The sequence below is a fragment of the Eptatretus burgeri genome, chromosome 16 (genome assembly GCF_056783735.1).
Source record: "Eptatretus burgeri isolate ZD-2024b chromosome 16, Ebu_testis_v1, whole genome shotgun sequence".
Taxonomy (NCBI): domain Eukaryota; kingdom Metazoa; phylum Chordata; class Myxini; order Myxiniformes; family Myxinidae; genus Eptatretus; species Eptatretus burgeri.
In genome coordinates this window covers 51,318,854-51,335,457 of record NC_140976.1, presented here as the reverse complement: position 1 = coordinate 51,335,457, position 16,604 = coordinate 51,318,854, and the positions used below count along the sequence as shown (strand labels likewise).

General features: G+C 42.4%; 1 long non-coding RNA gene across 1 annotated transcript in view; it reads left to right on the top strand.

The window, feature by feature from the left end:
* Positions 1-12,794, top strand: part of LOC147011056 (uncharacterized) — a 28,225-nt gene extending 15,431 nt beyond the window's left edge. The window contains exons 2-3 of the long non-coding RNA XR_015052502.1: positions 12,205-12,336; positions 12,506-12,794. This is a non-coding gene — a long non-coding RNA (uncharacterized LOC147011056). The remainder of the gene's footprint in view (positions 1-12,204; positions 12,337-12,505) is intronic.
* The last annotated feature ends 3,810 nt before the right edge of the window (positions 12,795-16,604 follow it).

Here is a 16,604-nt window from a genome sequence, read left to right as displayed (position 1 = left end):
TGGATCGGGTGAGAAGTGCTTTGTGAGTTGCTTCAAGTTAAGAAGTGAAATGTATGGTGCACACATTGATTTTTATTGGACATTGTTTGGTAACAGGGAAGGTCATGGTCGGCGAAGTGTTACAAATGCAGGTGTCACATGTAAGGCCGATGGGGTGGGGGAGTCATGTGGGTTTTGTGGGTGGGGATGATGTGCTTGTCCACAGGGATTGCTGAAGCTCACGGTGAGCGTGAATTGCGACCCCGTTCAAGGAGATTCACCACCTGTTGGCTAATGGTGACAGTGTCTGGAGGCAGCTGGGAGAGGGTCTGGTTGAGCGACCAAGGCGGGTAGGACCTTGGTGACCCAGGAAGGCCAGAGGAGCCAGTGAGACCCCTTCCAGTGTTGTACGGGATTAGAGCTGATGGCTACCAGGGGGGGGGGGAAATCAAAGGGAGCGGGGCGGAGAAACGTCCGGGTTGGACTAAAGCTTACCTGTGGGCATGGTTGCACCTGAGATGCCCCCATCATCTTGTGGTAACCCACCCCATGGCCACGATGGTATTCAGCCTGCATGATTAAAATGAGGACCATGACCTAGAAATGTGATGATGACCATGGTGTGAGTGTTGTGAAGATGTGTGAGTCCCACTCGATCCCGCACAACTTGACATGTGCAGCAAGGGCATGATGTCCGCATAGTTTTGGGGCAAGCAAATTTGAAAATTGGCTCCCCAGGTAACGCTGGGTCTATTAGCATCCCCTGGGGTGGCGGTCAAGTGTAAATATCCTGTGAATAGTGTCGTTAAGGCTTAGAGTAGGAATGTAAAGTATAAGTGTTGTGTTTTTGTGGAACCTTTTGTTTCCCCTCCCCAGATCACTGGAAGAGTGCTGGGCAAGAGCGATGATCTAGAAGATGGAGTGCAACTTCGCTCAGTGCTCTCATGTGATAAAATAAAATAAAATAAAAACAAAAAAACGAATGATTGTTTAGGCGAGGATAAGGCCATAAGGGGGTACATTAAGGTACATTAAGCAGGATAGGTAAGTTAGCTGCGACTCGCTGCCCATTGCCCCTCCTACTTTATTTCGTTAGGTTAATTAGGTGTGAGTCAGTAAGTGTTAAGGCTGGTACGGTAGCGCCTGTGATATACCTTGCAGGAGCTGCGGTACCAGAGGAGGGGGCAGTGTTACGTTTGAGGGGGGGTATGCATTCAAAGGGTAATTAGGATGTTTAATTAGGTATGCCATGCTGTTCGAGTTTACCAGGATCTCGATGTAATAAGTAGCAATTCAGTGGTGATAAGTTGTCTAGTAAATGTTGATTTCTTCAAGGGGGGAAATGATAATTGTCACGTAATTAGATAGGGACACGGGATAGGGTAAGTGTGTCTGCGTAAACCCCTTTTGGTATTCTCTGAAGACTGGCCGTGACGTCACAGGACAGTGCAGCGGATGGCTCCGCCCCGTGATCACGATTGGCGGAAGGCGATGGCGGTGGGCCAATAAACGGCTCGATTGGAAGTGACGAGGACCAAGGATAAAAAGGTTCTGTTCGGGGTCGAAAAGGAAGAGGAAGAAGATTACAACCAAAAGATCGTGTTTTTTTTTGGTGGGGAGGCTGTTGCACGGGGAGCATCCTTGTTGTGCTGATTCGATCGTGTTCTTGATCGTGTCTTGGAGCCTTGCTGGGCCTCGTGCCTTGCCTTGGTTGGCTCTGGGGTTCTGCTGACTCGGAGTACGGGGTCGGGCGGCGGGCGGACCTGCCTCCCTCTCCTGCTCGCAACTTGGCGCCAGAACTGGTTCCCTGGCGGCTGTGAGCGGACTTGGGCTAAGACCAGGAGGTCGACAGCACCACGGTTTCTCCTGCCCCCCTGACGAGAGCAAGGCCAGCTCGTCCGACGCCGATCCAGGGACAGTTGCGTCCACACCACGGTCCAGCCTGACCACCAGAAATAGCTACGTTTTGTGTGTGTGTGTGTGTGTGTGTGTGTGTGTGTGTGTGTGTGTGTGTGTGTGTGTGTGTGTGTGTGTGTGTGTGTGTGTGTGCTTGGCGCCTTAGAAGGTTTGAGATCTGTATATTCATTGGAATTGTCTGTGTTTTTCCCCACGCCCAATCCCACACCATCCCGTCGAATCGCCCCGGATCCCTCTTCTTGCCGAGTCTTGTTATTTCTGGTAATAATAAAAACGAATAAACATCATCAACTCAGTGAAAAGTGACTCGTGCCACCTTCCTCGTCCCGTTTGCGGGAGAGCGATTAGAACCGCCATGTTTGGGTTATAAATAAATAAACCGCCTCCATCGTTTCGGCTCATTCTACGTTGGCGGGACTGTTCAAGTCCCGTGGACATCACAATATCATGCTAAATTTTAAAATGATATCAATCTGTCGCTAAAACTTCCAAGACAAAACATCAAAACTGCTGATGAGTCACACACATACTGTTTGGCAAAAGTTCTATTCCTATACTGTGAATATGTCTATAATCATGAGTTCACTCGTATTTATTAGTATTGGCATAATTATGGTTTCAACCTGCCTGTCTGTTACAAGATTCTAGTCATCCTCGTCAGAACTGTCATCTTCATCTGAAGATGCAATTTCCATGTCATCCTCCTCTTCCTTGTCCATTGCTTGTAATTCCTCTGTTTCTGGGATAAGGCTTTCGGGAAGTTGCTCCCCTTCGAACCAAACCGGTTTGTAATGGTCATCAACTCACTGCCAGCCATTTTCTTCAGTGGGATGCTGCTCTATATGATTTTGATCTGCTCTTGCCCACATGTTTGACAACAAAGGAAGCATGCTTAATGTGAGTACTGAGCTCATCTTCACAAGGTGGTAGTCCACTTGCATCCATGCCCCTCAAATTGGCTAGTTGTTTTTTTCCATTTCCCTTTGGTCCGTATGTCTTCATGAACTTCTCGTACCGACACTCATTCAGGCTGGTGTTTGAACTATCCTTAGCTCCATACATTGTGGCTTATTAAATGGGTTTTGCACCAAAAGGTTCACTTAATAACTTCTGATCCTTCATTAGGAAGGTCAAAATAATATTTCCAAAAGTTCCATTGATGTACTTGAGATATGTTTTCAATGTGCTAAAATAGCGCCATATTTAGGCCATTCTTAAATGGGTTTTGTACCAAATTCAATACTTAAAAACTACTGATCCTTCATTCGGAAGGTCTAAGGAATATTTTCGCAAAGTTTCATGAATGTACTCAAAATGTGATTTAAATGTGAAAGTAGCGTTCCCTTTAGGCCGTTATTAAATGTGTTTTACACCAAATTCGTCACTTAAGAATGGCAAATCTGTAATCACAGTGCCAAAATAAAACTTTTAGCACCAGTTTGATCGACGTACTCAAAAATGTGATTTAAACGGACTTTGGGGGAATTTAACGGAATTTAAAGTACTTCAAGCAGCGCCCCCTGCTTAATGCACCAATTGGAAAACTTAAGAACGGTCATTCGGAGGTCCCCATCCTACCATCTGATTAGTTTAGCTCACAAACCTTTTGTACTCGAGATGTAATGCAAATCTCTGTTTGCTCCAAGATTAAAGGTGGTGACAGCATCATGCTCTGGGGATGCTTTTCAGCAACAGGGACTGGGAGACTTGTAAGGATAGAGGGAACAATGAATGGAGCCAAATACAGGCAAATCCTTGAGGAGAACCTGCTTCAGAGTGCAAAAGACCTTAGACTGTGGCGAAGATTTACGATCCAACAGCACAATGACTCCAAGCATTCAGCCAAAGAAACACTGGAATAGCTTCAGAAGAAGAACGTGAAAGTTCTTGAGTGGCCCAGTCAAAGCCCAAACTTGAATCCCATTGAGAATCTGTGAAAAGATTAAGATTGCTGTTCACCCACTCTCTCCATCCAAATTGACAGAGCTTGAGCAAATCTGCAATGAAGAATGGAAGAAAATCCCCAAATCCAGATGTGCAAAGGTAATACAGACATACCCAAGAAGACTTGAAGCTGCAATCGCTGCCAACGATGCTTCGACACAGTATTAACTCAGGGGGGTGGGGAGGGGGGTTGCTGAATGTACTTATTGACGCAAGACATTTCAGATTTTCATTTTTAATTATTTTGTGAAAATTTCTAAAACACGTTTTCACTTTGTCATTATGGGGTATTTTGTGTAGGTCGGTGAAAAAAAACCAAAAAAATTGAATGTAATCCATTTTTAATTTAGGCTGCAACACTCCTGCTCTGCTGATTTTGACATCACATATTCACCTATTTCACTCTCCTGATGCAGGGATGTGGGTTGGACTTTTGATCTCCACCTTCATGCAAGGCTTTTCCATGCTCATTGTAATAAAAAGACTTAACTGGGAGAGCAAGGCTGAGTCGGTGATGTGCCTGCACATGTTCTTTTCTCAATATCCTCCTTTTATGCCTCCACTGACAAAGTCGCCTGTGGCATTATGTTGTCGGGTTGCTCATCCATCATCCGTCTATCTGTCCACCCAAATGTACGTAGGCAAGTCCGTCCATGCTAATTACCTCCACCACCGAAGATGATGGAGGTTGTGTTTTCACCCATTTCTGCCTGTTGGGAAGTCGATCTATCTACCCTTATTGTCAGGTTTTCCGTCGTTATGTCTGTTGGGTAGTCAATCTATCTACCCTTATTGTCAGGTTTTCCGTCGTTATGTCTGTCTCTTTGTCTGTCCAGGCCAGTACTCCGTTAATCGTAGGCCGATTTTGATGAAACTCTGGTGGTAGGTTCATACCAAAAGGTAGTTGTGCGAGTTTGAGAACCGTTACTATGGAATTCTCGATTGCCTAGCAACGGGCCTTTGAAATTTTCAAAAAAGTCTAAAAAAATAAAATTATCGAAATTCAAAAATCAAACTATGATCGTTTGTGGGCAACACATTCAGCCTCCTTGACAAAAAAAATTCAGCCCGCTCCAAAGAAAACTGTCGGAGAAGATAGACTTTGAATGAACCCTGGTCGAAAAAAATTAAAAAAACGAAGTTCGTTATATCTCAGAGACTATGAGTCAGACATACATGAAACTGGTATGGTAGGTTCATGGTATGTCCTAGTTATGTGTGAGAAAGAACCGTTGCTATGCACGCTTTTGTTGGCTAGTAACGGCTGAAAAACGACTAAATTAGACTTGATCGACTACCCATGTTCGCCTACCGGCTTGTTATCTTGCCAAAACGAAGTTTTTTGTTTGTTTGTCTGCCTGTGTGCATGATATCTCAAAAAGTTGTGGATGGATTTGGATGAAATTTTGTGGACAGGTTCGATGTGTGACAATGACTAATTTATTGGATTTTGGTGAAGATCCAGATCCGGATCCGAATCTGACATTTTTAAGTGATTCTTCGCCATTGAGAGATAGAGCCAAAATCGATATATAGAATGATGTTTCAAAAATGTATTGGGCCCAATATGTTGTTGTGGTTCACGCATTGCGTAGTGGAAGTATGCACTCTAACGATGCCCTCAAGTTTTCTCTGTTTCCTCTGCAACCACTTGTTTCATTGCAAAGATATTTTCACCGCAGGTGCAACTACTCATGTTGAATGTTCTAATGATATTTATGATGTAATAGGTCATGTGGTGTGGTGGCCATGTTGGAAAAAAGTAAAACTTTGGACCACTGTATCTTCAAAACTGCTCCATGGAAAAAATTGAAATTTGGCAGATGTGATGTACTCCGCATAGGAAACAAGTGTAATTTATTGATGACGTCATAGGTGTCTTTGCTATGACATCATAATTACATATGCTGAATGCTTTATCTGATTAGTATGAAAAATTTTGGGGGTCATCCAGAGCTAAATTGTGTGGGGGGAAAAAATTATGACACCATCAGTCCCATGGTTCAGCAGCTATATTGTGTTTAACATTTTTTTAAAAACCTTTAAAAAATCATCTTCTCTGAAACGGCTGAACACATCGAGGTGAAACTTCACAGGTATGATTGCCTATCCATGAAGAACAAAAAGGACTCCAGCTATGACATCATAGGTCACATGGTTTGGCAGCCATATTGGATTTACTCCAAAACCTCATAAATAATATTCTCCAGAATGGCTTGACAGATCGAGGGAAAACTTCATCTACATGTTCCCCAACCCTTGGGGATATCACGGTGTTCATGAATAATTAATAGCTGGAAGCCATATTATATTGAACATAAATCTTTAAAAAAAATAAATTATCTTGAACCATTTAATCAATCGATGTGAAATATTACAATTATGATGTAGTCATCATGGGGGAATATATGTTTTAAATTTCAATTGATCGGGGCATGGTCTGGCAGCCAGAATTATTTCATATTTTGAACCTGGGTTCAGGGATTACATCAAATAATGTGGGCCGAGGAATATCTGGTGACGTCACGATGTCAATGAGTGGCCTAGTTTTTAATTATTTTGGTGCAATAAAACAATCAAAATAGAAATAAAAAGCTTTTATGCCATTTTAAACATGCTGTTTGCAGGTGAAAAAATCTGTCCAAAATGATGCTGATAACTTATCCCTCCAGGAATAATCAGGTAAACCCAAACTCAAGGCCCTGTCACACCTTGACGTTTTAGCCAGTGTATGGAAAGGTATCAAAATGTCTGTAAAGCGTTGGCGTCCGCTGAACTATTGATGTTTTTTTTAGTTTTTTTTGGCGTATTCATAACGTATTAGTAACGGACACAGAACGTTTCGATAAGTTATAGATAACTTATACCAACAAATGCTTAGCATGTTGTCGGCGTTCACAACGTATGCCCAACGATAGTCTAACATATGCATAGCGCGGCAGCGTATCGCCGACGATCACGTGGCGTAGCCTATTAAAAGGCTGCTGCTCGAGGATTCAAGCCGCTGTCACACCTTGCCGTTTTAGCCAGCGTATGCCGACGTATGAAAAATTTGTCTAAAACGCTGGCACACGTCGAATACGTTATGGGTAAGTTTTGTATACGTTAAGGGCATGCTGAAGCACGATGGTATACATCGTAGTACGCTGGCATACATCGTAGTATGCTGAGTAAGTCGACAAATTTTCAGCATGTTGAAAATTTTTCGACGTATGCCAGCGTATGACTCACGTTCCACATACACTGGCCATAAGTTGTAGGCACGTTACGCGATCGTTGACACATGTTACTTGTAAGTTACTCATCAGTCAAAACACGTCAAGGTAATGTTTAGCGTACATGAAACTTATTTCTAACCTATGAGTAACGTGCTTTGAACCTATGTGCAACGTATCTCCAACGCACATTGACATATGTAGACGTATTTGATTGACGTCTTCCGGACGACCACAGAACTGACAACGTGTTTCTAACTTACAGCTACCGTATAATGGCGTATTGGCAGCGTTTACGGGAATTGGTATATAAAAATGGGGTTCACAGGAGGAACCCGTCAGTGTTCCAGACTCCATGTGTGTTTTTTTTTTTGTTGGCATGACGGTGATGTTGACACTTCGATTTCTAGTGCAGTTTTGATTTAAATCGTTGAGTGGCAGCCTATTAATTATATTATTATTGCATTAGAAATGGAAGTGTCAACATCACTGTCATGCCGAAGAAAAAAAATAAATAAATAAAAAACAACAACAACAACTTGGCTTATGACTTGTGAGTAACTTACAAGTAACATGTGTCGACTTGTGTCAACGATCACTTTATGTGCCTACAACTTATGGCCAGCATATGCGGAACGTGCGAGTCATACGCTGGCATACGTCGAAAAATTTTCAACATGTTAAAATTTGTCGACGAGCTCGGCGTACTATGACGTATGCCAGCATGCTTCAGCATGCTCTTAACGTATACAAAACTTACCCATAACGTATTCGACGTGTGCCAGCGTTTTAGACAAATTTTTCATTAGTCGACATACGCTGGATAACTTGTCAAGGTGTGACAGGGCCTTCACTACTGCTCCTTACCCGATAAACGTATATGTTGTTACAGCCACAGCCCGTTCTGGTTACCTGTTTTGAGTCGTGCGTGTCAGGTCAAAACGACCATGATGGCCAGCTAAGTCCACAGCACTAAGTTCCCGGGCTTGTTTGCCACGTTACAATATTCGTAGGAACCGCAGAATTAACCCCAGGAATCGCTGATAGCCCCTTGTGACCTTTCAAATCTGGCTGAACAACTATTAGTCATGAGCACAGCATGAAACTGATTTGAGCCAGTTTTCTGAACTACACTACGACCAGCCTAAACCATCAAATGAGGAGGAGGAGGAGATTGGGACCACACTCTGTGCAGAGCATTGGTGCTGCTTAAGCAGTCTCCTTGGCTATTGGGCACAATCCTGGATGGGTCACCACTCCGACACAGTATACCAGCATGCTAGCACTCATTTTGCCGACCTTGGAAGGATGACAGGTCGAGTTAACCCCAACTGGTATTAATTCAACAGCTGAGCGGGATTTGAACTCAGGACCCTAGGATCCAAAGCCCGCCACTCAAACCATTAAGCCAACACCAGGCAAACACCATCAAATGAGGCAACAAAAACTCTCAGAATCCATCCCCAAAAACCAGATATATTCAGATCTGACCCATCAGTGGGATATAAAACGTAAACTGTTCAGACTTCTGCCATTCTATTTGTTCATTTAATTGTCTATTTGTGTATTTAATTTGTGTTCTCCATTGATTTGGTTAATATTTGTGTCTTAGAAAGTGCTTATAGAAAGTCTACACCGCCTTTAAAAAATTTCACCTAACGTTCTCTTATAGCCTGGAATTAAATTGCATTTACATCAGACTTTTTCCATCTTTATTTATGCATCGTAATCCACAACTTCCAAGTGAAAAACAAATTCTACAAATTTCAGAAAATATATTTTAAATACAAAACTCGAATATCATGGTTGGATAAGTGTCTACTCCATGCTTCTGATTATTTCAGAATAATATCAGTTGTTCCTGTAGGTTTGCTCTGCTGGGTAGTGCATTTCACAACAAAGACTAAATCAACCATGAGCACCAAGCTGCTTTCAAAAGACCTCCAGGATAAAGTTGGAGAAAGGCACAGGTCAGGGGATGTGTATAAAAAATATTTCAAAGGCCTTGTATATCCCTTGGAGCACAGTCAAGATAATCATTAAGAAGTGGAAGGCGTATGTTACCACCAAGTCCTTTTCTAGATCAGGCCGTCCCTCCAAACTGCATCACCAAGCAAGGATGAGACTGATCAGAGAGGTCATCATGAGGCCAATAGCAACTTTGAAAGAGCTACAGGCCTTCATGGAAAAGACTGGTCACCTTGTGCATGTGACAACAATATCCCAAACACTCCACAAGACTGGCCTGTATGATAGGGTGGCAAGGCGGAAGCCATTACTCAAAAAAGTCCACCTTGAGTCCCATTTGAGGTATGCAAAAAACCTCTGAGGAGATTCTGAAGCCATGTGGCAAAAATTCTGATGTCTGATGAAACTTTTTGGGCTAAATGCAAAACGTTGCATTTAATGCAAACCCAAAATAGCACATCACCCAAAGGACACCATCCCAACTGTGAAGCATGGTGGTGGCAGCATCATGTTATGGGAATGTTTCTCATCAGCAGGGACTGGGGCACTTCTCAGGCTAGAAGGGACAATGGATGGAGCAAAATACAGAAAAAGCCTGGAGGAAAAACAGCTGCCTTCTGCAAGAAAGCTGAAATTGGGTTGGAAGTTCACCTTTCATCATGACAATGACCTGAAGCACACAGCCAAAGTGACACCGGAGTGGCTAAGGAACAAAAATATAAATGTCCTTGAGTGGCCCAGTCAGAGCCCCGATCAAAATCCAATCGAAAATCTGTGGCATGACTTGAAGATTGCTGTCCATCAACACTCGCCACACAACTTGACTGAGCTTGAACAGTTTTGTTCAGAAGATTGGGGAACTATCTCCCAATTAAGGTGTACAAAGTTGGTAGAGACTTATCTCAACAGACTCACAGCTGTAATTGCTGCCAAAGGTGCTTCCACCAAGTATTAACTCACGGGTTGGACACTTATCCCACCAAGATATTATAGTTTTGTATTTTTAATCAATTTTCTGAAATTTGTAGCATTTGTTTTTCACTTGGAAGTTGTGGGTTACGATGTGTAAATAAAGGGGGAAAAGTCTGATTTAATTCAAGACTATAAGGAAACAAAAGGTGAAAAAATTGAAAGGGGGAGTAGACTTTTTTATGGGCACTATACGTAGTTAGGTGATGTTAATGTCATATTAGGGTGACCAAAAATATAACCCGGAATTTATCCCTCACATTTTAACATTATGTTACTTGGAATATGTCGTCTGCTTAACGTCGTTTTACTTCACATTGCACTTTCCAGGGTTGCATCCATGACATTAAGTGGAAACTTGCTGCAGTGTGTTTTAAATTTCTAATTATACAATTTATTTCAGAAAATATCACTTTCCGAATTTTTCTCATTTATCCAATTCAAAGTCTTAAACCATAGATAAGTCGATTCTGAATCCCAGACTTCCAAGGAAAATAACATCAACCTCTAAGTTGAAAAATATGGTGTTTGTGTGTGTGAGTGAGTGTGTGTGTGTGTGTGTGTGTGTGTGTGTGTGTGTGTGTGTGTGTGTGTGTGTGTGTGTGTGTGTGTGTGTGTGTGTGTGTGTGTGTGTGTGTGTGTGTGTGTGTGCGTGCGTGTTGCTGATCTGTCTTCCCATATTTATTGCACTGCTGTTTAAAATTATTGTTTGCTTTTCGGCACAAGTAAATGCAGGCACAGTGCACCCTCAAACCCAAAAAGAAGTAGAGAACAGCAACATGATGACAATTTTTTTTAAATTCCATTTGCACCAAGCCAGCAGGTATGAGCTCGATTCTCTAGCATTAACTGCTCAAACAATGCATAAAAGGACACTTTCGAAAGAGAAACTTATTTCATCCCTCACAGCTATGTTGTAGTCATAGCTGACATGTTTACTTGGACTTTAATGGCATGTTCTCACGGCACCATCTTTTCAGAAGCTACCCTTCAACCTAACTTGAAGTGGCTCAACACCTGCAGAAGTGAACACTCAGATCACATAGTTATTGATACAGTGCCAACCAGTGAGCCATAAAAGAGGCCTGCATCGGGCCAGACCAGGGGAAAAGAAAAGCGTTTGAATTCACCAAAAATGAACTCTGAAGCAAACTGACAGAGGAGCATGCTTTGGTGTTATCCCATCATCAGAGTAAGAGACAGGATAGGCGTGAGGGTTGATATTGGGTGGGATTTTGTCAGAAGTGTGTGGTGTGTCAGAGCGAGGTCAGGAGTTGGGGTTCATCAGGGGGTGAGATGACTGATTTTGGCAGGGTCAGGGTTCTGGAGTTAAATGTCAAGGGGACTGGGACTGGGAGGAAAATTAAAATAATAGGGAAAAATAACAAGTGACAGAAGGACATATTTTGCTCTTTGCACTTGCGACTCTCCGTGATGCTGAAATGGATAAAACATACTGGCATATGCTACGTTGCTGAACAAATGTCCTGGAAGATTAAAGTGTTGAACAAGTAACTTGGAGAGGTCTGTACTGATGGTTCGAACAATGAGCACATGCCCATTAAAGTGAAAGCCCAATGTTTCAGTGCCTTTATTGTTTGAGTATCCATTTATCCAGTCTCAGTGGCTTAATGGTTCAAGCATCCCCTCTGAGTCTGGGAGGTCGGTGGTTCAAACTCCTGCAAAGTCAGAGTTATCTAGTTCCATCAACTCGTGGCAACTTCTGGTGACATTCATGATTAGATTTCTCCAAACATCCCCGTCCTGCACTGCTTCCTGAAGCTTTGGTGGTGACAGCTTGGTTGTAACCTTTTACCCCATGCATCCAGCACATACAAGGTCTGCCTCTTTTTCTTCCTTCACCCATTCCTAGTGTGGTGACTTCTCCAGACTTTCGTTTTCTGCATACTTTACGTGCCAAAAGTATGACAGTTTCTGTTTGTGACTTCTAATGTACATGATTTTCTCATTTCTTCAAGGGTGGAGACATAACAAAGAATAATAAGCCACTTACTTCGGAACTGACAAAAAATGGGACATGCTGGTTCCATACTTTATGCTCAGCATTAAAAATAGGACAGACCATGGACAAAAATCATATGCTGACAAGCAGTATGCAGGATTTGGTGGGCTTAATGACCTCCTGCAAGGGAACTCCTATTACATTGTGTTTTCACTTGGTTTCACCGATGTACTGTGTATGTTCTTGCAGAGGTGCAGTAAAAGTGGTCTGTGACTTTATGACTGCTTCTGGATCCTGAGAGCGAAGTGGCCATCTTGATGAAAGGACTGGTGTTGCAGCGACCTTATGAACACTTTGACGTTCCTGGCGGAAGATTCGATGGTAATGGTCCTTTAAACAGGGATTTTCTCAAACTTACATCTCACTTGAAATGGATGAGAGGTGGTTGTGAGTGGTTTCAGGATCATTTTGTGAAAGATTGTTCCTCTGGATGATGTTCTTAACTCGAAAATGTATGGAAGGGTGATCATTGTGAATGGTTATCCATCAGGGTTTTTTTTTTCTCAGAAGATTGTTCAGCCATCTGTCTGCCTTTGTTGTTGTCATGCTGCAATGCACCTGACCGCAAGGTATGTCGCAAGCAAAAACAAGTTCGGTGAAGAACTTGCACAACTCATTTGATTTTTATTTGAAGTCGAAATCGTTGCTGCACTGATATACAAAGCCCGAGGAACTGGGAATACTGAATTGCAAATCAGTGCCCCATAATCATAGCAAAGCAAATCAGTAACTCCATCGAAGTAGCTCAAGTTTTCCAAGATGATCTGCACAATTTCACAAAACTTGCTATCGTCAGAACCATGGCCAACTTCCAAATTCATGCCCGAACCAGCAGAGAGCATTGCACCGGCGGCACAGCCGTGCCCTCAGCCAAATATGCTACCCCATAGCCTTGTACTGCATACGAACAAAATAAGTTTCTTCTCCTTGTTTCAGATCAATTGTAAGGTGCAATAGCTTCCATAAGCCCTATAAGGTGAAATCAACATCACTGTATGCCTGGTGTTGGCTTATTGGTTAGTGTGGTGGGCTTGGGATGCTTGGGATGGGTGCTGAGCTCAAATCCCACATTCCATTTAATCAATACCAGGTGGGGTTGACTCAGCCTCTTCATCCTTCTGAGGTTGGCAAAATGAGGACCATATTGCTGGGATGATTGAGCTATTCAAGTATTCAATACCAGAATGGTGACCTGTCCAGTATTGTGCCCAATAGCTCAGGAGATTGTTTTGGCAGCATTGATGCTCTTCACAGACTATGGTCCCAATGTTTGGATGGGTGTGCAATATGCACATACTCCATTAATATTAACAAATACCCAAGTCACATTTTACTTTTAAAACACCTGACATCCACAGAGTTGCACTTTTTTTCCTCGTTCATTTATAGATTGTGAGATGAAATGAACATTATCAATATCTATTTGCCGAAAGATTGTCGCTTGGAATTTTTACTGCATTCATATCCCTTGTGATGAAACATGAAATCCTTTTGTTCCAGGTGTGAATTATAATTTTAAAGAATCCAATATGTAATAATTATTAGCTGTTATTGTTGCAGATGATGTTAGGGGTCTGCAGAGGTCTAACACAAATAATTATCAACCAAAATAGTCAGTTGTACCTGAGAAAAAGGAAACTGTGAAAAATGTAAAGTTGAGCAGTGGCTCTGAGGATGACCTGCAAGCTGTGGAGATCGACATACATGGGATGTTGGACATAACAAACCTTGAAAAGTGGACAATTAACCTCTGGAAAGAACGCCTCGCAGGCTTTGTTTGAAGAAGATGCTGCTTTATCGTGGTCTGTGGCTTATTGCAGCTGCAGGGATCTTTGCTCTTCGCATGGTCATTAGCTGTTTCTGTGCCCAGGTTCTTGCTAAATCCAGAGCCTACCGGGCAACCAGAAAACATTACAGTTAGTCCAAAGATGGTGGAATTACTACTGGATATCCCCATAAAATGTGGTTGCTTTATCAATGCAATCTCTTACATCCACATCATCACAAAATGTCAAGCTATGACGGCTGTCAAACAATCATTGGCATGATGACTTCAATTGAATAAAACATTTTCAGCAATCATGAGATGTAACCAATTTATTCAGGATTCGTGTGTTCGGCAAAAAGTTGTGAAAAAAAATGCTATTTCACTATAATAAAGCAATGTTTATGGATTTGTATGTCTGTTCCTTATTGAATCGAAAACGGTTTGGTCAAACTCTACCAAATTTTACTTTTGTGCTTTGGATACCCATGGTCAGGTCATTGGCATTAAATAAATCTCACCAGAGGGAGTGTGTATTTATTAATCATCTTTATCTCAGCTTATTAGTTTTTCCAGATTTAACCTGTGGCTGCTGGTTGCATCATTTTCTGGAAGTGCAACTATGCCACTGATGCAATGCCCCCTGTTTGCAGTAAGCTGGTACTCATTTTGACGGCCAGGGAAGGATGATAGGCTGAGTCAAACCACCTGGTATTATTTAATGGTATCACACTTCATTCCAAAGAGTTCCTGGTGTCATAGAATAATAAAAATTGTCCCGTTGGAAAGTTAATGATTGAATTATTTGATTGGAAAGCCAATAATCGATTTACCCTGAACAAAAAGTAGTGTCTGTTTGAAGTTAAAGATGCATGTTTTAGAAGCCCATCTTTATGGATTTGAAGAAGAAGAAGCGGGACCTTCAGCATTAATGTCGCGGTTCTTTCTGTTGTGGAAGAATAAAAATGGTGTCGTTGAAAAGCTAATAATCGATTTACTTGCTTGGAAGGGTAATAATCTATCTATAATTCCAGCAATGTGTGTGTGTGTGTGTGTGTGTATGTGTGTGTGTGTGTGTGTCTGTGTGTGTGTCTGTGTGTGTGTCTGTGTGTGTGTGTGTGTGTGTCTGTGTGTGTGTGTGTGTCTGTGTGTGTGTCTGTGTGTGTGTGTGTGTGTGTGTGTGTCTGTGTGTGTCTGTGACCGCTGTTTCTCGACAACCGCTGGTCCGATCTAATGGAAACTTGCCAGTTATATTGCTGGGGACCTGAGGATGTGTCTTTTCAAGGTTTGATATTAAATCGGAAAAGCGCTTCCCAAGTTATGGCCATTTATTTACCAACCAATGACAGGACCGTTGCTGCGGCCATTTTTTATCAACCAATGAGAGGAAGCGTTGCTGCGTAGCCGTGGTCGATGGGGAAGAGAAACACAGTGGCGTTCGCCATTACGGGTTTTTTCTCTTCTCTTCTCTTCTCTTCATGTTTTTCCTTGCGAAAAGGCAAAATACGTTGGCGCTAATTGAATAATTGGCCATTAAAAGCCTCCGTATTCTTGCCCTGGACGAGGAAACAAAGAAGAAGCACCGTTTCCTCAGCGATGTTTCTTATGAAGAGGTGCTAACGAGATATAGGTGTGTACAAAGAACATGGAGACCATTTTTATTATTATTTATTTATTGAAGAAAAATTGGTCCAAAAATAATTTATCAAAAAAAGTGCACAACTTCTTTTTGTTTCCAATTGTCAAAACGCTGTGGCCTTTGGAAGTGTTACGGAATTCAGCTCCACTCAACATGCTTGCCAACGAAATACATCTCAATTTGGTGGTAAAAACGATTCACAACGATGGGTTTCCTTACTCATTGCTCTGCAGTCTGCATTCAACCCCTTCATTTGTCATCTCATTGACCTCATTTCATCTATCTATAATTCCAGCAATCTGTGTGTGTGTGTGTGTGTGTGTGTGTGCGTGTGTGTCTGTGACCGCTGTTTCCCGACAACCACTGGTCCGATCTAATTGAAACTTGCCAGGTATATTGCTGGGGACCTGAGTATGTGCCTTTTCAAGATTTGATATTAATCGGACAAGTGATTCCCAAGTTATGGCCATTTATTTACCAACCAATGACAGGACACGTGCTGTGTAGGCGTGGCCGATGCGCCATTTAGTTATCAATCACAGGACACGTTGCTGCGTGGGTGTGGCTGCGTGGATGTGGCTGCGTGGGCTGGTGCACGGCCGGCCGACGATGACGTCACGTGCCGTGCTGGTTATGATGAGGATCGATCGGTGCCTTAGTTACCGTGGGGTAGGAGTGCCAATGGTAAATGGCAGTGAATGTCATGGCAAGCAAAGACAGGGAGGTAAACTTGATTTTAATTAACTCTGTGTTAGTATCACAGCAGTTGTTACTTCAATGCAAGCGATAATTCGTGGAATGATGTGAACATTCCGTATGGGCCGCACTACTTTTGGATAGTGATGACTTACTGTATTCTAATAATTTCTCGATTTCTTAACTGCATTTATAGATAAACACAATCCAGTCGTCGTTTATGAGAGCGAAGGAATGGCCTGTGTCGCTGTTTGAAAGTTTTTTTTTTTTGCATGTATGGCCATGCACATATGGACACGCGAGAGCGAAGGAACGGCCTGTGTGGTTATTGTTTCTGGCACGCGGTTTGAAAGTTTTTTTTATATGTACGGCCAAGCACGTATGGGCACGCACGTACGGCCATGCACATACGGCCACGCGAGAGCGAAGGAACGGCTGTGTGTTTGTTTCTGGCAAGCAGTTTTAAAGTATATATATATATATATATGG